Source organism: Typopeltis vanoorti, chromosome 16 (genome assembly GCF_054136105.1).
Source record: "Typopeltis vanoorti isolate ZY-2024b chromosome 16, IOZ_Tvanoo_1.0, whole genome shotgun sequence".
NCBI lineage: Eukaryota > Metazoa > Arthropoda > Arachnida > Uropygi > Thelyphonidae > Typopeltis > Typopeltis vanoorti.
The window spans coordinates 1953899-1981770 of record NC_143564.1 but is presented as its reverse complement, the minus strand read 5'-3'; the positions used below and the strand labels follow the sequence as shown (position 1 = coordinate 1981770).

Below are 27872 nucleotides of genomic sequence, written 5' to 3'. Positions count from 1 at the left end.
GATGAGCAGCTCTTCTCCATTTCTCTCGTCTGTCGCCTCTGCCATTCTTAAACCAGTCCATTCCATGATGTCATTAAACCACTCTCTAGTTGGTCTTCCACGTCTTCTCTTCCCCTCAAACTTTCCCTTGTAATATAGTTCTTGTCAGGTGTCCCAAAGAACCTCTCAGAAGATGTCCTGCAAATCTGGTCTTTCTTTGCATAATATTCTTGAGCAGTGTTCTTTCCGTCCAAACTCTTCTTAAAACTTCTTGATTTGATATTCTCTCTGTATAGCTAATCTTTTCCATCTTTCTATAACACCACATTTCCAATGCATTAATTCTTTCCATCTCTCTCTTTCTGAGTGTCCATGACTCACTTCCATAACTTGCAATACTCCAAACTGTCGCTTTAACTATTCCAATTCTAACATCTATTTTACTATTCTTGTTTATTAAAATTCTCTTCATTTCCATAAATGCTGATTTAGCTTTGCCTATTCTATTTCTAATGTCCAACTCTGAAGTTTCTTTCTCTGAGATCCAGCTACCTAAATATTGAAATCTTTCCACTTATAAAATCTTTCCTCCACATCTTATCTTTACATTATCTCCTATTTTTCTGCCCATTATCATTATCTTGGTCTTCTTTGTGTTAATCCTTAGTCCTTACTCTTTACAAGTGTTTTCAATTCTTTGAATAATTTGTTGTAATCCATTTTCACTTTCTGCCATAACCACTACATCATCGCATATCTTAAGTTATTAATGATTTCAAATAAAAATTTGTTTGTTTTCAAATTAAAATGTAATATAAATTATAAGAAAACAGTTATGTGTTTAGAAGGTTATATAATCTACAAAGTATGTAGACTGAGATGATGCTATTAACATTTAACACATTTTCTTGGATTATTCTAATTTTTTGATTCAGAGGTGTACATGTTCATCATGCATTCATAGGATTCGACAAAGACAAAGGCTTACAAGAGAGCTTGAAGCAGAGAAAGTTGCAGAAGAATGAAAACATTCTGAAAAGAATGTTTTCAAGAAGCTGAGATTGCACCATTTACATTGAAAAAATTGGCAGAGGTGTCCTGTCCCTATCAATCAGGCAATCAGTTGCTGTTTGAGGAAATAGGTGCAAAAATGGACAGCTTTAACTATTCAGAAGAGAAATGGCAAATTGTGCAGACTATGCTGGGCATAATGTACATATTTTTAAAAAAGTCCATTCCTGTCATCACCCCCCCCCCCAAAAAAAAAATGAACCTAACCCTTCCGCAAGTTATGCATATGGCAAAACATCATCAGAAAACATTACATTTTACTGCAATTTCTGAACTGGAAGAATTTGTTGTAGATGACCTAACCTCTCCTGCCTCCGCAGATGAATTGTACAATTAATAAAGCAGCAGTTTTGAAGAATTACTCTTGTTCCACATGCTTCCCACTGATTACTTTACTTGTAGATGCAGAGAAGCATTTATGAGTAAAATAATTCATTATTTATTAAAATACAGAGCAGGCACAATCCCCCATCTGTCATCAGGAGCAGTACTCCCTCCACTCCCCTCTCCTTTTATCTTTCCTTTCCTGTTTGCATGGTTGGTACCAGATTATTCAATTAGAAACAGAACACAGTAATTTTATGTTGTAATTTGTAAATTAAATTATTTAACTATAAAAAAAGGTTAAATTAATTTTAAAATATAACAAAATGGACCAATAAATTTTAGCTTTCAGGTATCTTAATTTAGCATTATGGTTCAAATAATGATTTCCATCTTCCAATGGAATCCCATCATTAGTCAAGGACTGACTATAAATGGCATAGTATTATGGATAATTATGTAGTGCAGAGTGAACTGTGTGGTATCGTGTGTCCTCTCATAAGTCCTCAGAGGTGTCACTTAATACATTAGTTAAAAACATTAAAGTAGTACTTTACATGACAGGTTGGTTGTCTCTGGATAGATACCAATAAAATAACAATGACTCACAAATGAAGAGTTGGCAACATTTTCCATATTAAACGAGAAGTTTATTAGTTATTAGTAATCCTGGATGAATAGAGCAACATAATTAGTAGGGCCAGAATAATGCTAGCATTAGACAGCATTATCCAAGCATGTAATTCATCATCATCATCAAATTCCTGCCATGTACCCTCAAGGGTGTACAGGATATGACAGTACTACATGAAAAAATTACATCATTACTAACTTCCTATCTACAATTTTCCTCCAAATCAGTCTGTTACTTGTCAAGACTCCAACATTATCAGATCTTATATTTCTATCGTCTAAGGCACTTTGTACCGTATCAATCCACCTATATCTTGGTCTTCCTCTGGGTCATTTTCCTGCCAACCTGGCAGAGAACACTTGTTTTGCTAATCTTTCCTCTTCCATTCTATTTAAGTGACCATACCACCTGAGATTAGCTCTGCTGACGCATTCCTGGATGCTGACAATGTCAAGTTCTTTCCTAATATCCTCATTTTTAATATGATATTGCCATTGATGCCATCTGTTCACGCTTCTAATCTTTCTCAGGACTCTCATATCTGCGGTCTCTAGTCTTTGGTCAAGTGTTTTACTTCTGACCCAGCTCTCAGATCCATAAGTTAAAACTGGTTTGAACAGTTTTGTATACAGCTAATTTAGTGTTCCGACTAACTTCTCTCTTATTCCATATGAATTTATTCAATTGACTTCCAACCATACCAGCTTTGCTGATTCTGTTGTCTATTTCTATATTTAATTTACCATCTATAGTAAAAATCATGCCTAAGTAGCTGAAATGTTTTACTTGTTCCACAGGTTCTCCATTCACAACACAGTTGACATTTTCAATGATTCTGCCTATTTTCATTGTCTTTGTCTTTTTATTGCTGACCTTCATACCATATCTATTACAACAACTATTCAATTTAGTCAGAGAATCTTGCAGACTTGTAGCGGATTTATTTAGAAGTATAACATCATCCGAATAAAGCAAAGAGCTGACATTAACATCTCCAATTTTGATATCATGTTTAATACCACTTTCCTTCATAATGTGATCCATATAGATAATGAATAAAAGAGGGGATAATGTACATCCTTGTCTCACACCAGATTTAACATTAAACCATCTTCCTGTACTTCCTTCAATTCTAACTGCTGACTTACAACTCAAATAAAGACTAAGTATTGCTTGATATAATGCCCCATTGACACCATATAACTGCAGTGTATTGAATAGCTTCTCTCTTGGCACCTTGTCATATGCCATTTCCAAATCGACAAAACTTAAATACAGATCTTTGTTATATTCCCATGCTTTCTCGACTATTTGTCGTAAAGTGAAGATCTGATCCTGACAGCCTCTATTTGGCCTGAATCCAGCTTGTTGTTCACCAAGCTTTTCTTCCACAATTCTTCTCAACCATTTCTCAAGTATACTTGCATAGATCTTGCCAGGAACACTCAGTAGGGAAATACCTCTGTAATTCTCACATTCAGTTTTATTTCCCTTTTTATATATGGGTACTATGAGAGCTCTACTCCAATCATCGCGAATTCGTCCCTCTGTCCAGGCTTTCTGAACTATGCAGTGCAGCCACTGTAAGACTTTTATACCACCATACTTCAGCATTTCTGGTCGAATATCATCTACTCCTGCTGCCTTTCCACATTTCAAGCCTTTGATGGCTTTTTCTACCTCAAGTATGGATATGTATTCCTGACTGCATTACTGGTCAGTGTTTTTTTTTATCACTGTGCTGTCATCACTGCTTGTTTCGTTTAGCAGTTTTTCAAAGTAATTACTCCATACTTCAAGGATATCTTTTTCTCCTATTTTCATGTTACCTTTTATCATCTCTAACTCCTTTTACAGCACTCTTTCCTCCATTCCTAAGCTTCTTCAACCTCCAGAATATTTTGCCACCTTCTTGATATTTATTTTCTATATTCTTGCCAAAGTCCTCCCATGACTTTTTCGTTAGCTAAATACAGTAACATAAGAAATCATCTGGTATACTGCATCACTTATCTACGACTTAATTTAATAATTTGACTCTTATTCTAAACTAATCATCTATGCAAATAGCTCTAATGACAGGTTAGGAGTATGAAGTGAATATTAAGTTGCTAATGAGAGGTGTGCAATTCACTGCATTTAATTACTGAGAATATTTAGAAGTTCTTGATCATTAGTACTACTAACAGCATATGGCACTTAACTGGACTTTCTCTATTAAGGAATATAATAAATTTAGTTTAATCCTTTATCCAAGTGTAAGCAAACAAGTTTGCGCCTGAAATATCTTCAGGACTGAGGCAACTCGTGGTAAACGTGGACCAAGCTCTCATCACTATTTGTCTTAGTATCTCCCATAATGCAAAGCACATCTCCTTGTGGACATGTATAATGCTATAATGTATAATGTAAAATGTATAATGCTATGTATTAAGGGAAGGGCCACTACCCAGACCCAGGGGGTGGTGATACTAAGGTGGAAGCAATGGAGAAGTCATATTTACCTATACGAGTTGCCAAAAGGTGTCTCACCTTATTATTAAATTACTCTGGATTTAAAGAAAGATGCTGGAAGTTTTTTCCACTTGGTTAGACTATAATAAATTTAGTTTAATCCTTTATCCAAATGTAAGCAAATAAGTTTGCACCTGAAGTATCTTCAGGACTAAAGCAACTCATGGTAAAAGTGGACCAAGCTCTCATCACTACTTCTCTTAGTATCTCCCATAATGTAAAGCACATATGCTTGCAGACCAGTTTGTGCCTGAAGATACTTCAGGCGTAAACTTGTTTGCTTACACTTGGATAAAGGATTAAACTAAATTTATTATAGTCTAACCAAGTGGGAAAAAACTTCCAACATCTTTCTCTAAATCCAGAGTAATTTAATAATAAGGTAAGACACCTTTTATCAACTCATATAGGTAAATATGATTTCTCCATTGCTTCCACCTTAGTATCACCACCTCTGAGTCTGGCTCCCACTGACGAGACCTTAATGCATAGCATTATACATGTCTGCAAGGAGATGTGCTTGTGAGAAAAAACTTCCAACATGTGTTGAGGAAACTAATAAGCAATACTTGGATTGACCCAGCATTGAATATTTGGATGCTGGTTATAGCATCTAAATAACACTGATATTCAGGTCATCTCAAACTGATTGAATGCTGAATTTCAATTATTCTGCTTATTATTTAAATTAAGGGGATATTAAATCCCACATTATTTCAAAGCCGAATGAGAAACTCAAAGATCGGAATCAAAGAGTTTCATGCCGAATATAGTAAACTATAAAAATTTCGGCTGTGGGTAAAGTGCACTTTACCCACTTTTGCAATAAGTTGCCTTAGTGTTGAACTATGTGCTTTAGCTTACGCTACAATCCACTGAAATTTTTATAGTTTACTATATTCGGCATGAAACTCTTTGATTACGATCTTTGAGTTTCTTATTCGGCTTTGAAATAATGTGGGATTTAATATGCCCTTAATTTAAATAATGTTACATTGCCGAAGTGAAGCCTATTGGCTCTTTTATTTAAGTATTTTGCTTATGTTTTCACATTGGTGGACCTATAAGACAGTCATATTACATGTAAACAGTGCCTTGGGGGGGGGGTTACACAATGGTACTTTTAGAAATTTGTAATATTCTTAGTTTTTAAATTATTTGTAAAATTTGCAAATATGATTAGTTATTTAATAAAAACTTTATATTTGATGTATAAATTATTTAAAAATATTATCATACTACAAGGTAAAAATATCAGTAAATATTTTTTAGTTTTCACATCCTTTTGATTTCAAATTTTTCCTGCTAGCAAAGATTGAGTACTGGCCTTTTTTTTTTTTTTTTTTTTCTGGGGTGGGGTGGGGTGGGGGGTAAAATCATTAGGAAAATTAAAAATCCCTTGAGGGTATGTGTCAGGAATTTGATGATGAAAATGAAATGCAGTTAGTTTCTAAATTGAATAATCTGGTACCAAAAATGCAAACAGGAAAGGAAAGATAAGAGGATAGGGAGTACTGCTCCTGGTGACAGATGGGGGATCGTACCTGCTCAAGATGACAATTCAGGAAAGAAATACAGGTAATCCTCGTATAATGCAGTTTCGATATAATGCAGTCTACAAATTGTAGTAACCCTTGTTCAATGCAGTACTTATACAACATGGTTTCGATAAAAACACTGTCTATAAACTGTAGTAGCCCTTTATCTTTTGATATATTTTTCACCGCGCGACTTAAAAATCAAATTTTATCGTTGTTAAATTTGCATCTGCCCGTATTGGGCATGTAGTTATAAGTAGCGAATTTATATTAGGGAAAATACTCTTTAGCACGCATGTACATCAATTGTTTACCATATAAAGTATTTATTGTTGAAAGTTGTCTTTGTTTTCTGATAGGAAAGCGCATTAAAAATCATAAGTGTGTTAATCTCAACCTGAGCACTTTATTTTCTGGTGAGTTACATACAATATGTAATGCTTTTTTATGTAAAAATTTTATTTTTATACTAATGGACACTTAGAAGGCTTTTGTGATATGGTTGAAAATAAAATTAGTGAATTAATTGATGGGGAAATAGATTTAAATTAGAAGGAACAGGTATAATTATTAGATGACGTCAAACCAAATGGTGGGGAAAGTTCTGCCGAAGATTCTGATTGTGATGAATCCATTAAAGAATTCAGGTTAAAGAAATTAGCAGAAGGATTGGACTTGGCAAGAAAGTCAGGAAGTTATTTTACGGATAATGATCCCTCATGCTCCGCAAAATTCACGAGGCAACTGGATATTTGTTTAGCGCTCTCCATATTATGAACTTAATAAAAAAAATTGCAGCATAGTGGTAAGCAAGGTCTTGATAATTAATTTTTGATAACTAAACCAGCTGAAGTATGCAATGAGAATTATACAAACGATGTCCAAGAGATTTCAAGTGATGACGACATCCAGCCACTCGTAAATAATGAACATCTAGGAAATCTTCGTTTTGAAGACAATGATGACGATTAAATTATGCACTTCATTTTATTTTGCCTAAAACATTTATGCATTATGTGCAAGGAAGTTTATGTATAATTTGTATTTTTATAAGTTTATACTATGTATTTTGTTTCATAGTTTATGTTTTCTTAACTTATACAAATTACCTGAATTAAATAAAAAAATTTTTTTTGTTGGATATGTCATTGTTTATATAATAAAAAAAAAAAAATTATTTCGGAACATAACCCTACTTTTTCTATGTGATGTGAGTCTTGCATAATGCAATTTATATAACGTGGCATTTCTATGGAACTTAACATCCGCATTATACGAGGGTTACCTGTACTGACAGTGGTTTTGAATCAATACTGTGTGAGGCAGACACAATGAGGTATTTAGTGGGATTCTGTTATAGATCTGGAAATGTGAAGAGTAATAAGTAAATTTTTATGCATTTCCATAGCTATTGTTGCAACTCATATTGAAGTTTCTGAAATAAAAACTATGTAGAAAGAGGAATGAAAATAATTTATTAACTAAATTAAATATTTTATTATTACCCCACGGAGTCAAAGACTCATCTAGGAGGTCCTTTTATCATACACACAGCTCATCATACCGTGCCTTAAACACACCTAAATTCTCTGCAGACCCCACACTCTTAGGCAAGGCATTCCAATCATTCTCAACTCTGCATTCCAAAAACCTGCTTCTCACTCCCCTGCTCACATCCTCTTTATACAGTTTCCAGGGATGACCTCTGGTTCTCCCCTGATCTCCCATTGTTTCTGTAGAACTTCTCCAACATTGATCCTATAACAACCTAACTTGTAGGTCTATATCATATCTCCTCTCTTCCTCCTATCTACTTCTTCTTCTTCTGCAGCTTCTCCCACTTAAGTGGGGTCACTGTTTCTTATGAGTCTCCTCCACACCTTCCTGTCTTGGGCTGTCACCACATCCAAGTTCTTCATCTTCAAGTCCTCTTCTACCAGCTCCCTCCATCTCTTCTTTGGCCGCCCACGCTTCCGCCTTCCTTGCACATCCATCTGCATGACCCTTCTTCCCACATATTCGTCCTCCCTCCTCATCACATGACCAAACCATCTCAACCTTGCCTCCTGTATTTTCGCTCCTAAGTTCGTAACTTTCACTGTTCCCCTGACATAGTCATTTCTCAGATGATCCTTTCTGGTCACACCGCACATCCACCTAAGCATTCTCATCTCTGCTACTTCCATCCTGCTAATGTTATTTTTCCTCAGGGCCACAGTTTCTATAGCATATGTCATAGCTGGCCTCACTACTGTCCTATAAATTTTGCCTTTCAGATTGATCGGCACCCTCTTATCACATAACACTCCAGCCATCTCCCTCCAGTTCCTCCAACCTGCTTGTATCCTGCATCCCACTTCCTTCTCACCTCCTCCATCTTCTTCCACTGTCGAACCTAAGTATCTAAAGTCTCTCACCTTCCTGATGACATTTCCTTCCAGCTCCAGGTCTGACTCCTGGCCACCGCCCACTGCGCAACACATATACTCTGTCTTACTTCTGCTCAGTCTCATACCTCTCTCTTCCAGTACTTTTCTCCATCTTTCCAGTTTAGTTTCCGCTTCTTCTCTTGAATCTACACACAGCAAGATGTCATCTGCATACAACATTGTCCAAGGTGCATCTTCTCTCACCTCCTCTGTTACCACCTCCATCACAATATTAAACAGAAACGGACTTAATGCTGACCCTTGATGCAAGCCAACTGTTACTTGAAAACTTTCTGTCTGTCCCAAACAGGTCCGAACACTTGTCTTCACATTTCTGTACATTTCCTGCACCAACCTGACATATTTCTCCGGCACCTTCTTCTCCCTCAGACACCTCCAGACTTCTTGCCTTGGCACTCTATCGTATGCTTTCTCCAGATCAATAAATACCAGATGTAGCTCCCTTTGTTTCTCTCGATATTTTTCCATCATCTGTCGTAACCCAAAGATAGCATCTGTTGTTGATCTACCAGGCATGAAGCCAAATTGTTCCTTTGCAATCTCCATCTCCTCCCTCAATCTACCATCAAGAACCCTCCTATCTACTAGACTCTGTAAATTGCATCTCTTCAATCTTTCCTCATATTCGACATTCCATGCCAGAAACTACCTTAGTCGGTCACCTCTGGACCTTTCCAACGTCTCTTCGTCCTTTTGAAAACCAGATGACCAAATCTGGGCACAGTAGTCAGTGTGGCCTACTCAAAGATTTACACAATGGAACAAGAATCTCCCTACTTCTACAAGTCAGTGTCCTCTGCATCATTCCCAGAAGTCTTTGTGTTGTCTTCACAATTTTGGTAACGTGTCCCCTAAATTTCAGATCCTTATCCCATATCACCCCAAGATCTATTTCCTCCACCTCCAACAATATATTCCCACTAAGTATAAATTCTACATCCCATCTTTGTTTCCCAAATTTTAAAACCTTACATTTTGCAACATTGAACTCGCATCCCCATTCCCGTGCCCAATCACAATACGACCTGACTTTTCGCTAGGTCAAGTTAGCATTATCAAAAGTCATTCCTGATGACACACACTCAGCAAAGACTGAAAATAACCTCCAGAACAAGGACAGTTGCATGTAAAGAGGGTGACAGTGGCACTCTACGATTTTCTGTGATTACAGCTGAGAGCAGTGCATAAAAATTTATATAGGATGTCACTATCAGTTCTATTAAACTTGCCAAGAAATTATATTTTTGCTCATTCTTTTATCCAAATGTATGCAAAGATATGCAAAGTTTGCATGTGAAGTATCTTCAAGACTAGGCTACTTGGATATATAGAGGTTAAATGACCTCACAGTAATTGCCATAATGCAAAGCACACATCCTTACATGTATAATGCTATGCATTATGGAAAAGGCCACTACCCAGACCAGTTACGATCTTTATTCAGGTCTCATCAGTGGGATCCAGACCCAGAAGAGATACCAAAATTAACTGTTTTCTGGCAAGATGGATTGATTCAACCTGTAGCTCTTTATCGAATTTGCAGCAAAATTTCTGAATTAAGAAATATTATCGAGCACTTGGCTTGCCTATTGTGGACTATCGACTACCAGCGAGTCTCTCCCCTCCCCCTTATTTTATATATACACATATAAACTACTTGTACAGTATGTTTTTTTTTTGGGGGGGGGGGGGAGATGTTTGTCCTGAGATATTCGTTTTAGTCTACCACTTATATCCAACAGTTAACTTTGGTATCTCCTGGAATATTATTGAGCCTTTGACTAATCCATTTTAGGCTTCTGACAGTGAGTTTTAAAAAAAAACTTACCTGTTCAGTATGGTTTTGGGAAGTTCATGTTTTGCACAGTCATGCTCACTGTAGTCCACTGCTTGGCAGATTAGTGTGGATAGCAGCCTTTTCAAGTAGGAAACAATTGTTTTGGATCATCTGTAGTTTGTTAACTTTGCATTCACTGTGACTCCACACATGAGCCATGCATCTGGACTGGCTTGATCAACATCTCGTACAGCAGTTTGAGTTCTGTGCTCAGCCAGCTACAATGATTCAGTAATGGATATAGCTGTCCGAATGCCCTATTTGCTTTTGAATAGAAGTGATTGATATGAATTGTGAAGCAATGTAAAATCTCTTGCGGAAAAATTTTGATGTGCTTATTTTTCACAACCGATTTTCTAATTTTTTTTTTTTTTTTCAGTATTTAGTAATATTTAAAGTGTAATGCAGAAAATATAATGTGCTAAATAGATGTTACTAAAAGTGCTTTTCTTCCGGTCATCATCGAGGCTCTTTCTTTCGGTCGTCGTCAGGCCTTTTTACCGTTCGTTTTTACTGTCATGTTAAAAGGAATAACAGACCCCACTGTTTATGCATCAAAGACATTAAAAGTAAACATGTGGATGCCAGACTTTAAAATGAATGTTTCTCCAGAGTTATTGATTCTCCCAGAATCCTCTCATACCACTGCAAAGGTAGTACTTGGGATTGATTTCCTAAAGAAACACAAGTTCACATGTGATTTCTCAAAAGGGGAGATCTCTATATCAGGATCCAATCAGGGTGCCCAGATGAGGGGTAGTCAAAGGCGTTGCACTAGCAAAATTAATGATAAGGTCAACACAGAAAACGACCATTCTCAGCAAGAAAAGGGGGGAGCTGAAAAAATTAAAATTTGTCAAATAGATAATGTGAATGATTTGTCTGAAACCCCAGCTATGAGAGATACTGAACAGGTCAAGGGGAGTGAGATATTACAAGTCTCGAGTATCAAGGTAGCGGCAGATAAAAAGGCCACGGTGAAAAATATAAGAGGTGTAACAGAAATAAACATTACCGAGATATGCAAAAGCCGAAGCCACTGCCTTGACAATAGCAGATTTAGAAGAAGAACAATGTATCAGAAAAGAACAAGATATGTGAAGGAAAACAGTAAGTCACAGTATCAGTCGCGAAAAGAGGAGCCCACAGGACAGTATGATAGCATTCCCTGCTGTAAGATAAATGACAAATCTGAGTGTAGTCCGATCCAGAGAATTTATGACTCACGACACAGAAACACAGTATTAAAAAATTTTCATCCATTTTCATGGTTTAAAATTTTGGGCCTTTGTAAAAATATTTATGTAGCTATAAGAAGTCTAAATATTTTTACATAAAGTTTACCAAGGTCAAGCCCAGTAAGAATTGTGACTTGTAAATAGATATATGTTATATGTAAATAATCCCAATGGGAATTTGTATATTGCTCTATGCCAAATAAGGGAATATTCTAGAAGGTGTAGTATTAAGGCAATACCTTGCCATTAGTAAACAGTGTAATTTTAGAGCTTTGTAAAGACGTCAAACTTTGTGCGTGTTCTACATGGGAAGCTCAAGGTCAATGCTAAGTGGACCGACAAAAGCTTCAAACAAATGTCTGCTGACAGAACGAATAGGATTTAGGGAATGTAGGAGAAAAACAAAGGAAGGGTCAGTATGAAAAAAGGATCAAGGGATTTCGCCAAAATGTTTGAGGTTCACATATCTCCGCACAAGAATTTGGAAGTGACCGAATAAAAGGCATTGGCGAAAAGATCGCATCATCGGTTCGAGAAATTTTTGTCAGTGATCCAGAAGTTGCCAACGGTTGTCCGGCAGATGTACACGACTTCAGGAGAAATCATGCCCATGATCTAAAAGAAAGATGATGAGGAGCCGATCCACCAGGCAAAGCTGATAGTTGACGATGAATTGACAAGTCTTTGCCGGGAGCTGTTGTCAGAGGGAAGAAATTGCTCCGTTAATCCAACGCGCATGCAAGCATTCCACAAGCTGATAATCTTCACCCGAAGTGCGGCAGGACAGAGTATCCTAGAAACATCAGTAGACCTATTGCCGGCGTTAAGAGGGATTGTAAAACCTGACACAGAACGGAAGTCCAGTTCGAAGCCAAGTACACAGAGGATAGCAGCTATAAAGTGAGTCGACCCGTTTGTTAAATTTCCTTGAGCTTTTAAGAGAACACTTATTAATGGACTGTGAGTAGAGGCTGATCTAAATAGGCGTATTATTATTATTATTTGACACCTCCAGGGAGTCCAAAGACTCATCGAGGGAGAGCATGCCAACAGCACTGAACGATTGGTCCACTTCCAACTACTAACCGCGCTCAAACTTACTTAACTGAGCCATTAGTAGCAGAGGCTCTACCAATCAACCAACCTTTGCCGACATCTAACATATCTAACAGTTAAAGATTATAAAGTGATTAATTGTCAGGAATTTGTAGTTTGAATTAAGTCATAGTATAACTGTTTGCTGAAATTTGCCTATAGAATATTAACAGCATAGAAAGGAAAGAGCAATTGCGTGTAAAAGATATTGTTTATGCGTTCGATAAGTAAGAGTTAATAATATTTAAGTAATAAGTACCATTGCTCAGTATAAATGATTTATGTGATATTTAAGAAAATTAGTTAAATATGTGATATGATTTGTGTGAGAAAATGCTGGAACTTAACTAGTCTATTTATGCAGATTTGAATTGTGATGTTTCTTTTTATTATTGAAAATGCAGTGTAAAATTCATTTTATGTGAATTAAAATTTTGTTGTTTAAATATTAATAGTGTTGCCTGATATTTTAGTTCTTTGATGCACTGTTCTAAAAAAAAAAGAACTGAGCTTGTGAGCGGGGAAGATAGATAATTAATAAGAGAATCGGATAAAGGGATAGCAACGACTGTATATAAGAGTAAGGAATGATATCTACCGAAAGTAGTAATATTTAATGCCATAAAAGGATTTCCTGAGGCGCAGTCACTAATTCAAATAAATATCTAGAGATCCTTGGTATAATAAAAATAGGAATACTGGAGATAAAAATAAGGAACAGGAGGATATAAGTTTAAAGTTAATAGAGTTGTATAAGGGAAAGAGACAAGTTAAAGAGTTAGGAATTGACAATAAGATATATAATATAGAAGAGAGATATAAAGAAATAAGATAAAGTAAAATATAGAAAAACCCTAAGATATTACAATGGCGCAGTAACGACAGGATATTAAAAAAATAAAGGATATCAAAATAGATTAAAAACACCTCACATTTACAAGAGGTTTACGAAAAATCTCACCCGTGTTAAGTTTAAATAATTAACATTTGATGTTTTAAGGATACTTGTGACATAAAGACTGAATAATATAAGCATGTAATCACAAGAAAGATATTTAATTAACCAAATATTTCAGTCTGGAAATAGCAGACCATCTTCAGTGACACTACAAGAACAGTTTAAAAAAAAATAGAAGGTGGAATACTAACAATAGATCATTTAAATATAGAACAAACCGTGTGATGTTATATCATCATCATCATCATCAAATTCCTGCCATGTACCCTCAAGGGGTGTACAGGATATGACAGTACTACATGAAAAAATGAAAAATATCACTAATGTTATATCACTAAGTATTAAAGGGAATATTTTTAAGCAGAGACACGATTGAAATAAAGATATTAATTAATAATATTAAATGACAAAATTAATATGAATTAATGATTTATACTGATTAGGCTTTCCCAGATTTTTGATGTAGTGCCACTGAAGATGGTCTGCTATTTCCAGACCGACATATTTGGTTAATTAAATATCTTTCTTGTGTTTATGTGCTTATATTATTAAATAATTAACGCTATTTAGCAATGGCTGACATTTATTAAATTACCATATTAATTTTACAGCAAATCCCTTTATCTAGTTATACCCTTAAGTATATGGCTACTGGTTGTCATGGAATGGGGTGGGGGCAAACATGACAACTATGCCACTGGAGACACTTGTCTTCTTGTGAAGACCACTACAGTGGTCCTGCCTGCATTAACATCAATTTGCTATTTTTTGAACCATTGTTCTAGCACTGATACTGTGATTTGCAAACTTTTCGGTTGCCAATCTAGGTTGCAAGGAGCAGACCATTTTACTGAGGTTTCAAGGTTGCTTAAAATATACACTGGAATCAAGAGACAGTATCTAGCAGCTACAAAAAAAAAAAAATGAATTTCTTGAATCTAAGAACCACTATTTCAAGCAGGAGGATACAAAAGAATATTTATTCCCTCCATAGAGTCAAGAATCTCATCACAGGAGGTCCCACTCTCACATGCACAGCTAATCATACCTTGACTTAAATGCATTCACTGTCTCTGCACTCACCACACTCTCAGGCAATGCATTCCAATCACTCACCACTCTCCATGTGAAAAATATTCCTCACACTCACCTTATACAGCTTCCAGGGATGACCTATCATTCTCCCCATCTCCAGATATTCTATGAAAAATCTCACCCATGTTAAATTGGTAATTATCTCCTTGCCAACTTATACGTCTCAATCATGTCTCCCCTCTTCCTTCTATCCACTAGGCTCTGTAATTTGCATTCTCTCAATTTGTCTCATATTCCACATTCCAGAGACACTAAGAAATTGATTTAGTCGATCCACAACTCATTATCCTTTTGAAAACCAGGTGACCAAATCTGTGCAGAGTAATCCATATGCAGCGTGATCAAAGCCTTGTACAATGGAATCATAACATCCTTACTTCTACACATCAATGTTCTCTGCATCATTCCCATAATCCAATGTGTTGTCCTCACAATTTCAAGTCCCTATCCACCATCCCCCCCCCCACACACACACAAATCTTGCATCTCTTCCACCTCTAAAATATCCCCACTAATCTTTTTTTTTTTTTTTTTAAATGTTGGGCCTATATACAGGAGGTTGGCTTGTCAACCTATAGTACGTTAGTACCGTATATGGGTGATGGGTTGCGAAACTTGTTTACATTTGATTTGAACGCCTGTATTTTGTATTCCTTGGGAAATACGTCAGGGGGAAGACAGTTCTACAATACTGCAGTAGCAGGGATGAATGAGGAGGAGAAGAAACTTGTTCTGTGGGTTTCGAGGTGTACTGTAAACGGATGTTGGGTGGCAGCTGTATGCCACCCAACTGTATGTGTTCCAATGGGCTTAATACAGGGTGGGGGAATTATTGATGCTGTTTCAGATGAACGTTTCCCATGAAAGTATTTATAGACTATACAGATTGCAGAGACCAAGCGTCTATGTGAAAGTGGGGGGAGCGAGTTGGTGAGGGATGGGTCATTTATTAGTCTAATTGCTCTCCTCTGTATTGAGTCAAGCATTTTGAGAGAGCTTATTGGAGCCCCACTCCAGATGTGAGAGTAGTATTCCAGAGCTGGGCGGATTTGTGACTTGTATAGTGTTAACAGCTGTTTAGAGGTGAAGTAGTGTCTTGAGCGAAAGAGAAAGCCTAGTTTTTTGGAAGCTGAGGATGCAATGGTTGTGATGTGTTTATGCCAGGAGAGGCTTGATATCAAGGTAATTCCGAGAAGAGAAATTTCGTCATGTCTGTGAATTTGAGTGTTATCGAAAACAATGCTGGGGGAAAATGGTTCTTTTTTGTGAGAAATAAGACAGAACTGGGTTTTACTAGCGTTGAAGTTGACAAGGTTGTCTGAGCCCCATCAGAGGATGGTTTGGAGGTCGGAATTAAGGGCAGTGGTGGTTGATGTTCTATGGGTTAAGGTGAGTTGTGTGTAGGGTAGGGTTTGTCAAATGAAAGTCAAATCTCAAATCTACTCTGCATCCCATCTTTGCTTCTCAAATTTTAAAACCATACACTTTGCTACATTAAACTGACATCCCTATACATTCAGACAGTCTATTTAAGTCCTCTTGCAAAGCTACAACATCTGTTCTACTTCTCATAACTCTCCCCAACTTTGCATCATCTGCAAACAACTGTATTCACCATTTAAATCCTTTCCAAATGTCATTTACATACAAATTAAAAACAATGGTGCCAAAGCAGATGCCTGCATACTAGTAGTGACTTTCCTCTTCTGGGATATCACACCCCATATATGCAACCTGTTGATACCTATCAGACAGCCAATCTCCAATCCAATGTACTAATCTACTATCCAACCCCCATCTGTTCCAATTTAACTACTAGTTTGTCATGTGGTAATCTATCGAAAGCCTTTGCAAAATCTAAATATACTACTGCACGTGCATCCCCCTTGTCCAATGTATTTGTCACCTTGTTATAATAAGTAAGCGGATTATTAAAACACAGTCTTCCTTTAGCAAACCCATGCATCCATAAAAGAGAATTCTGCTGCTGTCAAACAAGTTTTGAATCTTTGTCCTCAGCAGCTTCTCCAACACCTTGACCACAACTCAAGACAAGCTGACTAGCCTATAATTCGAAGCCTTAGTCCACTGTTTATGAAACAGAACAATTTTGCCATCTTTCTATTCCGGGCTAATTTAAGACTCAAGTTAAAAATGTAAGTTAAAGCTGTTATTTTTAACTTCCTGGAACCAGGGCCGGTTTTATCATTAGGCAAACCTAGGCAATCGTGTAGGGGCACTAAGACTTCGGGGTTTATGTTTGTGTGAGTATGACAAAATATATATATAGAGAGAGAGAGACAATGTATAGGGGCAACTAAATTTTCTTTGCCTAGGGGCATCAGATACTCTCGGACCAGCCCTGCCTGGAACATTTCCTCAGCATATTCCCTAAGATATGCAGTGATATCCTGGCCTGGTCAGCTGAGTGGTTAGTGTATCTACTCTCCAGGCTGTGGGTTTGACTCCCACCATGGGCATGGATGTTTGTGATTGTCTGTGAAAATACTAGTGGTGGTGGTAGGCAGTAGATGATGCTGGTGTAGATGATGACGGAGACGGAGAGATGTAGAGTAGGTGCCCTTCCTCAATGAGTCTTAGGACTCCCTGGAAGTGTCATGTAATAATAATAATAATATATCAAGTCCCATGGCCTTATTGACATAAAGTTTACCCAATTCCTCATATACCTCCTGCTCACTCACCATCAGTGGTTCCTACCCCATTCCCAATGCTCTCAAGTTCTGCATTATATTACAACCACAAGGATGGATACTTTAATGAACTGCTCATTTATCACTGTTTGTCAGTATGTACCAACCAACATTATCCTCCCATAATCATAATTCCTTTTACTGGCCACCACAATATCTTTTTCTTCTATTGCATGCTTCACCTCTTCAGTCATCCATTTTACACCCACCTTATTTAACCTCCTGACCTCTGGAATACTCATGACACATAGTTCCACATATAACCCTTTCTTACAAGAGTCCTGATATGGCTGGCCAACACCTAAGTTCACTTCATGGTTACTTTCACTAACTGGAGGAAAATGTGACGCTTCATTTACAATTGGAAGAAAATGTGAAGCTTCATTTACAACAACATCTTCTGATGAAATAATCACATCCAAGACTCTCGATCCACATGTCACATCTGTTACGTGCTGCTTAAAGTAGTTGTCCCTCAAAAACTCAAGAAATTCATTGTCAGAACCACTGTCAGTACTTGCTCCTTGTATCTCCACCCTAGATGAACACAATTCCTCTACCATCATCAATAGCTTGTGACTGAGACAGAAGCTAGTACATGATCCATGTCACATGTGCTTACTATAATTTCTTTCTACATTTTTTCTATAGGTGTTAGCCATGTAAATATAATAGAGATGCCACAGTGCATTTGTAGGACAGAGGGTTCAAGTGAGTCAGTGAAGGAGGGATCACCTATGAGCTGAAGTGCTCTGCTCTACTCGATGCTATCAAGAATTTTTAGGGAGATTTTTAGGTGTGCCACCCCAACAACAGTATTTTAAGCATCTAGCTACGAACTATGCAATTCCAAAATCTGCTTAGTTAGTAGATGGATGAGTGAAAGTAGTACCTTTAGTGGAAAATGATGCGCAGTTTTTTAGAGGATGAGGAATCTATTTTTATGATGTGCTTATACCAGGAGTGATTGCAGATAAATGTCAGTCAAAGGAGGGAGATCTGATCATGTCTGACAATTGTTGTGTATTATTGAGAATAAAGGTAGGTGAGTTGAGATCCCTTTCGTGAGAGGCAGGACTGCATTTTCGCAACACTGAAGGTGACCAGGTTATTCTTGCCCCACTGAAGGGCAGTATGAAAATCAGTGCAAGGCACTGGGTTGCAGATGATATTGATGTTTGGGATATCTGTAAACTACATGGTTGTTGAAGAAGATGAATGGAGTGTGCTATCATCACCAAAGCAGTAGATAGGATTAGTGGTGATTGAGAGTAGGTTGTTTATCAATATTGGTCAGGTCCTCTATACAAACAACACAATTCAAAAAATATAACTGAACTCATTAGCACAGTAAATAGCAAACAGTGTAAATTTTTATGTAGAAAAATGACATATGTAATATTATATATAATTATGTAAAGTTAATAATTTTTTAAGGAAAACTAACACAACTCAAAATAGGCTGAAAAAAGTATAGCATTCTGTAAGAACGTTTTTTTCACATGACATTGATAAACCTTATGTTTCTGAAACGTAGAGCTTTTCCAATCCAATGAGTGAAATGGAAAAGAGAATTAAAATGAAAAAAGAAGGAACAATTTTTTCATAATGCATACAACATAATACATGTCAATAATGTAATGAGCTCTCCTTAGAAATCAAATTTCCTCAGTGTCAGTTTTTTAGCAGATTATCATTATGTACAGGAGAAAGCAGGATCTGCAAATACTTTGCAGATCTTGATGCCAGACACAATCAAAAAGCTTAGGAAATGTCGAGAGCAATAGCATGCTTTCTTTGAATCTTTCCATGGTATGTATCAGTAGTGGGTGACATAGGCTAAGAGGTGGCATGAATCCATATGTGTAGTCTCTATACCGGTGGGCCTCTAGGTAATGGAAAATTAGACTATTGATGACTTCATTATTTCAGGAGTGAGATGGTGCTTCAGAGTAAGCAGTTTGAATTTTTTTTTTTTTTAAATATGTTGCATGTAGGATTTTTTATCCATTTTTATTGATTTTATACATTTTTTGTATTTTTACTTATTTTTTTACAGTCTGGAAACTCTGCTCAAACATGGAACTTTTTTCAAGCCACATCTCCCACCTAAAAAAACTGCTTTTTTACATGAGAGATGAGATTTTAGATGGGTTTGCTTACATACACAGGGATGAGTGCCAACTGACTATAAAAGATTGTAGAGATGATACAGGACAGATGTTAACTCTCAAACACATCTGAGTACTACTGAAAAGATACCATTGGGACCAGAGGGTATTTAATGTGTAAATTGTTTAGTATTCTGATGTTTTTTTTTTTTTTTGCTAAAATAAAAAAATAAAAATAAAAAAAATCACAGGACATTAGGCAAGAGGATTTGAATAAACTAGACAGATGGGCAAATGAATGGGGGTGTCGGTTTAATGCAGCAAAATGTAAAGTCTTGAAGTTTGGGATACATCGATGGGAGGCTACATATGTGCTTGGAGGAGCTGTACTTCAGGAAGTAGGGGAGACAAGAGATCTGGGGGTGAGGATTGATAGAAAACTGAAATTCAGGGAGCATATTGCAAAGGTGATAAAGGTAACTCAGAGGATTGCTGCAATATTGAGAAGGACGCTGACCTGCAGAGATAAAAGAGTTATCATTCCGTTGTATAAGACTCTGATCAGACCACACTCAGACTATTGTTCTCAAATTTGGTCCCCAGGATTTGAAAGGGATAAATTAACTGTGGAAAGGGTACAGAGGCAGATAACAAAGATGTTTCATGACTGTACAATGTCAGTTATGAGGATCAGCTGAGGGAATGCAGAGTTTGGTGGATAGAAGAAAGAGAAGTGATATGATCGAGACTTTTAAACTGTTGAGAAGCAGGGGTGGGGTGGACATTGGGGAGTTCTTATGATTGGTGAAACAGTGGGAAGGAGTAATAACAAGGGGCCATCCCTGGAAGTTTGAAAGGAACTGTGTTCAACCGTAGAGAGTGGTGAGAGCAAGAACGGTCAATGAGTGGTATGGTATGATAGACTGTGTTTCCTAAGAAGGACCTCCCACAATGAGTCTCTTAACTCCATGGAGGCCTGAATAATAATAATAAAAGAATATACGATACTCAGGTTCTGATATGGTAGGGGAAATTTATCTTGGTCATCTATTCAGGAGTTGGAGCAAAAGAGTAATGCCACAAGGTCAGCTTATCTTTAGGGACTAACTGTGTTCCTATCAGGATGAGAAAAAACAGAGAGAGAGAGAAGTGGGAGTAAACAGAAGTTGGGACCAAAAGACAGCTTTCATTTGGACAGGAAGCAAGTTTTTTTGCTATTGGTCATTATAAATCAGATTTGGATTTGCTGATGACTGTTAATATGCAAAGAAATTATATTCTTGGTTTCATCCATTATCCAAGTGTAAGCAAACAAAATTTCCATGTGAAGTAACCTCACGACTAGGCTACTTTTATATACAGACTAATGACTTCAATCGCCTTAGTATATCCATACTGCAAGGCACATATCTTTACAGACATGTATAATGCATTGCATTATGGAAAGCATACCTGTTTCAACCTTTATTGAGGTGTACAGTAGTATACAAACTTTACTGAGGTACACTTTGATTTACACGGTAGATTGTTAAGGTGTGGGGGAGTACCTCTTTCCAAAAACTCTGAGTGATCCATAAAGTCACTCTAAATCTCAATAAATGCTCCAATAGGATTACTCCTAAATTCATCAAAATCTCATCAGTGGCTTTACTCAGTGACAGGCAAAAACCTATCAACAAGGAGAACCACTCTACTCCACAGAATCAGGCCCAAAGACGAACGTTATTAAAATGTTATCAGTGACAGCCTGACCCAGAAGAGATACTAAGGTTGAAGTAATGCAGAAATCATATACACCCAATTCTCCATTTGCACGGTAGATTGGTTCCAGAAAAATCTGCGTAAAAAAGAATAGTGCATATGAAAAATTAGAACGGTTCCAGATGTGAAAACGTAACATGAAAATAACTTATTTTCAAACAAAACATATGAAACTACTTAATTTTAATCATCATTATCATCAAATTCCTGCCATGTACCCTCAAGGGGTGTACAGAATATGATAGTACTACATGAAAAATTTACATCATTACTAACTTCCTATCTACAATTTTCCTCCAGATCAGTCTGTTACTTGTCAAGACTCCAATATTATCAATCTTATATTTCTGTCGTCTAAGGCACTTTGTACCCTATCAAACCACCTATATCTTAGTCTTCCTCTGGGTCGTTTTCCTGCCAACCTGGCAGAGAACACTTGTTTTGTTAATCTTTCCTTGCCCATTCTGTTTAAATGACCATACCACCTGAGATTAGCTCTGCTAACGCATTCCTGGATGCTAACAATGTCTTTAATTTTAATGGTATATTTTTTATTTTAAATACTTATTTAAAATATATACATATATATCTTTCTTGAAGAAAATAGTGTCACTAATAAAACAGAAATTCAAAAAGTCCCAAATATGATTATTAGTTAAGTTTTATTCAGTGTCACTTTCTGACAGTAGCCACATTCTTTTGTGTAAGACTGGAATTAAATCACTTAAATCACTTGATACACTTTGACCGTCCTGTTCATACTGCAATGACGAAACATTTTCTTCAGTAAAATGAACTAAATTAGCACTAATTTCCAATAATTCTGAAAGTTGATTTTTTTATGACCTCTGTAATTAATCGTTGCGATCTTGTTTTAACTAGATCTTTATATAATTCTTCATACTGCACCATACATGAAGTCAGTTCACATTTAAACTATTCAGCTCGTTCAGTATTTGGATCACGTGCAAGAAAATGACTGCAATTTACTAGCCATTTCAAGCCCTTCTTTAATTGATCCTGCAGTGACTGGAATATCTTCATCCTCACTTTTTTTCTTTTTCATCAAGATTCTCAAGAACAGCTTCTATTATTTCATCATCACTAACAGCCTTGTCAACCATCAATTCTTCAATACCTGCAGACAAAAAAATATCATCAAATCCTTCTCTGGCAACTGCATGTGCTAATTTAATGATATTGGGATAACACACTTGATTATATTGGATATTCAGTTGTATGCAAAAGTACAAGGTTTTTCTTTTTCACACATTCTAGCCAAGTAGCTTTCTAGCATGCATTTAAAGTTGATGGTTTCAATTCTGATAATACCACTGCAAGTTTGATGCAATCCAAAATAGAAAATTTCTTCCGCACATCAATAACTGTCAGTAAATTATCCTTATCTAGTTTATCCAAAATGTATAGGGATGTTCTTATGTAGTAAGTTTTGAAGGTAGTGATCACACCTTGGTCTAGTGGTTGTATTAGGTGGCAGAAAACAAAATTCCATATTTGGGTGTTGTGTTCTAAAACAGGATGGCCAGGTGCTTTGTCTATAATCAATAAAACTTTAAAGTCCAGATTTTTTTTCCATCAAATAGCATTTAACTTCTTTAACTTTAACATTGATGGAACCATTCATTAAAAATTTCTTTTGTAACCCAACCTTTTTTGTTTCCCTTTCAGTTCACTGGTAACATGTTAAAATCTACTCCTTTCAGTGCCTGCAGTCTTAAGAATCGATTAATGAGTAATGGTTTTAACGTACAATCTCCTGAAGCATTGCTGCAAAATAATAGAGTTGCATGATCCTTGGCTGCTTTAAAGAAACCAACACTTTTTTGCGATTTTGCTATATAAGACCTACTTGGCATTTTTTTCCAAAAAAAAGGCTGGTCTCATCTATGTTCCAAACTTGGTCAGGAGTGTAGCCACAATTTTCAATAATTTTGGCAGTTTTGAAAGAAATTCCATAGCTGCCAACTCATCTGCAGATGCAGCTTCATTTGAGATATTTTGTAAGCCAAACTGTGCTTAAAGAAAAATCACAATTATTGTTTGATATTGTTGGCTCCTTTTTCTGAATCTGTTTGTGCAAAAGTAATGCTTTTTGTTTGATGATATTTCCATCTAAAGGTATTCCTTTTTGTGAGTAATCTTCTATTCACATCACTAGGGCCTTTTCCATCTTCACTTTTATAATGTCTCTCATATATGCTGACAACTTGGTCCCTAATTTTGTTCCATAAGGAACAGATTTTCTAATGGCCTCTTCATTTTTCTTAATCGTTCTCAGTAGCTTCATTCAGTCCAAAATATTTCCCTAAGGAAGTTGAACCTTCTCCAGCTGCTAAACGATCTAAAATTTGGATCTTAGTTTCTAAAGAAATAGTTTTTATTTTCTTCTTCTGTCTAACTGAATTATCGGACATTGTGATTAATGGGGTAATGTTACAAAAATATCAGAAAATAATCAATAATTCATTTTACTATTTTGATATTACACGTACAAAACTTTAAAATTTAATACATACCTACCTGTATAACTACTGCACGAAGAAAACACAAGACATGTAAATATTTCGAATTGTAAACAAGAAATATTGTTTAGCAAACAACTTAACTCCTTCCAAGCAGCTTTATATAGGTGGGCCTCCCATAACGAACCAACTTAAATTTGAGGAATCAGCACCCTTCTGCTTTCAGGAACCAACGGTAAGTGAATATAATGGATCATCTGTCGGCTTAACTTCGGGGAAATCATAATTACAAAAATTGATTTTTTTGTTATCATCACAATTGTCTACATTCTGTAGCGGCATAAAGTAATCCCTGATATTTAAACCATCAATTATCCCTAATAATTAAACCATCGTGTAAAAAGAGAATTAGCTGTATTTCCCATCTACAAGTAGTCAAAAGTTTTCACACCTTATTACTAAAATATGCTGGATTAGAGCTAGTTGTGGAAAGTTTTTTTCACTTGGTTATACTATAAGTTAAAGATACCAAGAAATTATATTCTTGATTTCTTTATCCAAGTGTAAGCAAACAAAGTCTGTACATGAAGTAACTTCATAAATGTGAAGTTACACATCTGTAAAGATGTGCCTTGCATTATGGGATACTAAGGCAAGTGATGTGAAATCATTAGCCTCTATATACAAGTAGCCCAGTCGTGTAGTTACTTCTCATGCAAACTTTGTTTGCTGACACTTGCTGGCCTAGTTGACCGAGTGGTTAGCGCATCCGCTCTCCAGCCAAAAGGCTGTGGGTTCGAATCCCACTGTGAGCATGGATGTTTATGATTGTCTGTGAAAATACTAGTGGTGGTGGTGAGCGGTAGATGGCATTGGTGTAGATTATGATGGTAGTTGCAGTTCGTTGTAGTTGATAGATTGAGTGGTAGAGATGGAGAGCTGTAGAGTAAGTGCCCTCCCTTGATGAGTCTTTGGACTACCTGGAGCGATCACATAATAATAATAATAATGGATGAAACCAAAAAATATAATTTCTTGGCATCTTTAACTTATAGTATAGCCAAGCAAAAAATTTTCAACATGTTATCATACACTATCTACCAATAATTGTCTGGACACCTGTTATTTAGAGTTATGGAACATTCCACGTTTGTTAATAACATAAAAACTGGTGTACGTATAGTAGGAAGCAGTATTTCATTGTAACAGTTGAATACAGGTGGTATGGCAACACAATGTGAACTCAGTGACTTCAAAGTGGAGTCATTGTGGGCCGACATGTTGGTAGAATCTCCATACATGCATTGCCGCTCATATGGGGCATCCAAAATCAACAGTTGGCAATGTGATCAACAAATGAAAATGTTCTGGCATCACTGGTGCAGGAAAACACCCAGGATGGCTGCTAAAAATGACTGACAGGGACAGGAGGGTGTTAAAACGGGTGGCATGCAAAAACTAGCAACAATCTGCACAAATCATTCGCGTTGAGTTCCAGAGAACTAGTAACACCATGGTGAGTACTAATACTGTACAAAAAGAGCTCTATTTACTGGGTTTCCACAGAAGAGCAGCAGCACACAAGCCATACATTACAACAATGAACAATGCAGCTCGTCTGGCCTAGTGCAAAGAGCATGTGAACTGGACAACTGACCAGTGAAAATGGTACTCTGGAGCAATTAATGAAGGTTCACCCCTATTTCCAGTCTGAGAAGGCTGTGAGTGTGGAGGCACCCTGGTGAACGCTTGTTACCAGTGTGTTGTATCCACAGTAAAGTTTGGTGGTGAAGGGATAATGGTGTGAGATGCACTCATCTGGTTTGGAGTGGGACCAATGGTCATTGTCCGTGGTTCCATGAAGACAGCTCAGTACCTTGATAGTCTGGATAATCAGGTGCTGCCTACACTGTGGAGTTTTAATGGAACAGACCTGTTTTACTATCACGACAACAATGCTCCATGCCACAAAGCTGCAGCTGTTATGGAATGGTATGAAGAAATGGGTGTTAAACGACTGCTCTGGCCTGCACAGAGTTCCAACTTCAACCCATGAAACACCTGTGGGATGAATTGAAGCAGCTCACTGACTCAGTGCTACTTTGATGGAGGAATGGAAACAAATTCCACCTGATACCTGCCACACAATGGTGAAAAGCCTCCCTCAAAAGGTACAGGAGGTGATCAAGGCCAAAGGTGGACATACCTGATATTGAGATTCACCTGCTGGTATCAATTGTAAATTGTCCAGACAATTATTGATAGATAGTGTAGGAACTAAGCATGCTTCATGTCATAATCACTTAGTACTGGCTTTTGTTTCCAACCAGTGAATGGTTTGCATTATTGGCAACAGTTCCCAAAACACTTGAGAAATACTTAAATAAACAAGTAGAAATCACATAAAAAAGGTGCACGCAAGATATTTAAAAAAAAAGAAAATGAAAATCAAATGGCTTATTCGAATGCACCATTATCTTACTCTCAAAATAATAGTCATCAACAGTCACGTCTCCATTACCAAGAGGCTGACCTGGTTGGTGAGTGGGTAGAGTACCTGCTCTCCAATCAACAGGTCAGAGGTTCAAATTTCACTGTGGGCACAGATGTTTGTGATTGTCTTTATATGTGAGATGAATTTCATTACCCAGTGTGGGACCACTTTCCCACTTATTGGAGGCCTGAAGTGGCTTGATAAAGTTCCATATTTTGTCTCTAGGGCAGGGTTTCTGATGTAGGTTAAAATAAATAAATATATATATATATTATATACATATATATATACATATAATTGATAATGGAAAAAAAAATTCCTTAGCCCACCACCCACCCATGGTACAAAATATACTATATGTTTACTAATAACCTTTCATGAGTATGAACATAAAAAAAAGTATGGTACACTGACACTTGGCCTATGGAATAATAATTTTGACAATTAAAATGTTACTGTTACAATATGTAGAAATATGTTAATTATTACTTTGATGCTTAGAATTCTGGGACTCATTACATTAATATGATAAAAAGTAGGAACCTCCATAATGCTCATGCGGAGAATACAAAGCATATTTTCTGCATGATATTATGGAGTGGGAGGACTGGACTGGTTGGTGCATCCCAAATTATGGTGGATTCTTTCCCAAATATCTTAAAGACACTACAAAAATACATGAATTTTTTCCACATTATTACAGTTGAAAACATTTGGGCACAATGACCAAGAAATGATTTTTGCGACTTTTCCTCTAAGAGCCGTACAATGCTCAATTTATTTGAGGTGATCAGAATATATTTCTATCATAGGAAAACTTAAGAACATGACCAATCAATATCCGGATCCAGGAGGGGAGGATAACTGCCTAATTTCTGCTAAATAATAATAAAGAGTGATGCTATGTATAGGTTTTTGAATTTTACAACAAATTAAAAGGGTAGCTGTCCTCATTTACTGAAAGTGGCACAACCCCCCCCCTCATCACAACTCGCTACTAGCTTACCACAGTTTAAACACATCCAATTAAGATTTTAAAATAGATATAAAAAGTATCAGATTAATTTATATTAATAAAACAAGAACTGCTAGTATATTTAATTTAAGTATTTCTAAATCATCCCTCCTAAAATAATATCTGTCATTGTAGCACAGATACTTGAATACCGATTGGCCTAAGTTTTTATACATAATGTGATAAGAGACATGTGATATATATACAGATAAGAGAAGCGTAACATATATACTACAGAAAAATAATAACCATTACCTAAACTCCGATAACACAGAATCACACCATTCACGCGAGTTACAACACGAAACAAAATGGCGAATTTAACTCGCCTATAGAGTGCGCTATTGTCATTTCAGATACGAATACAACAATTCAATATTTTTATTAATGACAGTAAAAAATAAAAAGCCCATCGCAGTACTCCTGACAGTTGGTCAGTCCGCACAACACAATCCATCGAAATCCATTCCATCCATTAACTGGATGGAATGTTATATGTTAAGTGTTCTCCATGAGAACTGCTTATTACCTACTATATAGAAGAGGGGGAGATCTGTCTGT

At 36.6% G+C, this 27872-nt stretch overlaps 1 protein-coding gene across 1 annotated transcript in view; it reads right to left on the bottom strand.

Annotated features, from left to right (window-relative positions):
- Positions 1–27606, bottom strand: part of LOC150097830 (CUGBP Elav-like family member 1-A) — an 816588-nt gene extending 788982 nt beyond the window's left edge. Inside the window, exon 1 of the transcript XR_016549571.1 lies at positions 27567–27606. The gene's annotated coding sequence lies outside the window, so the exon portion shown is untranslated. The remainder of the gene's footprint in view (positions 1–27566) is intronic.
- Positions 27607–27872: the final 266 nt, after the last annotated feature.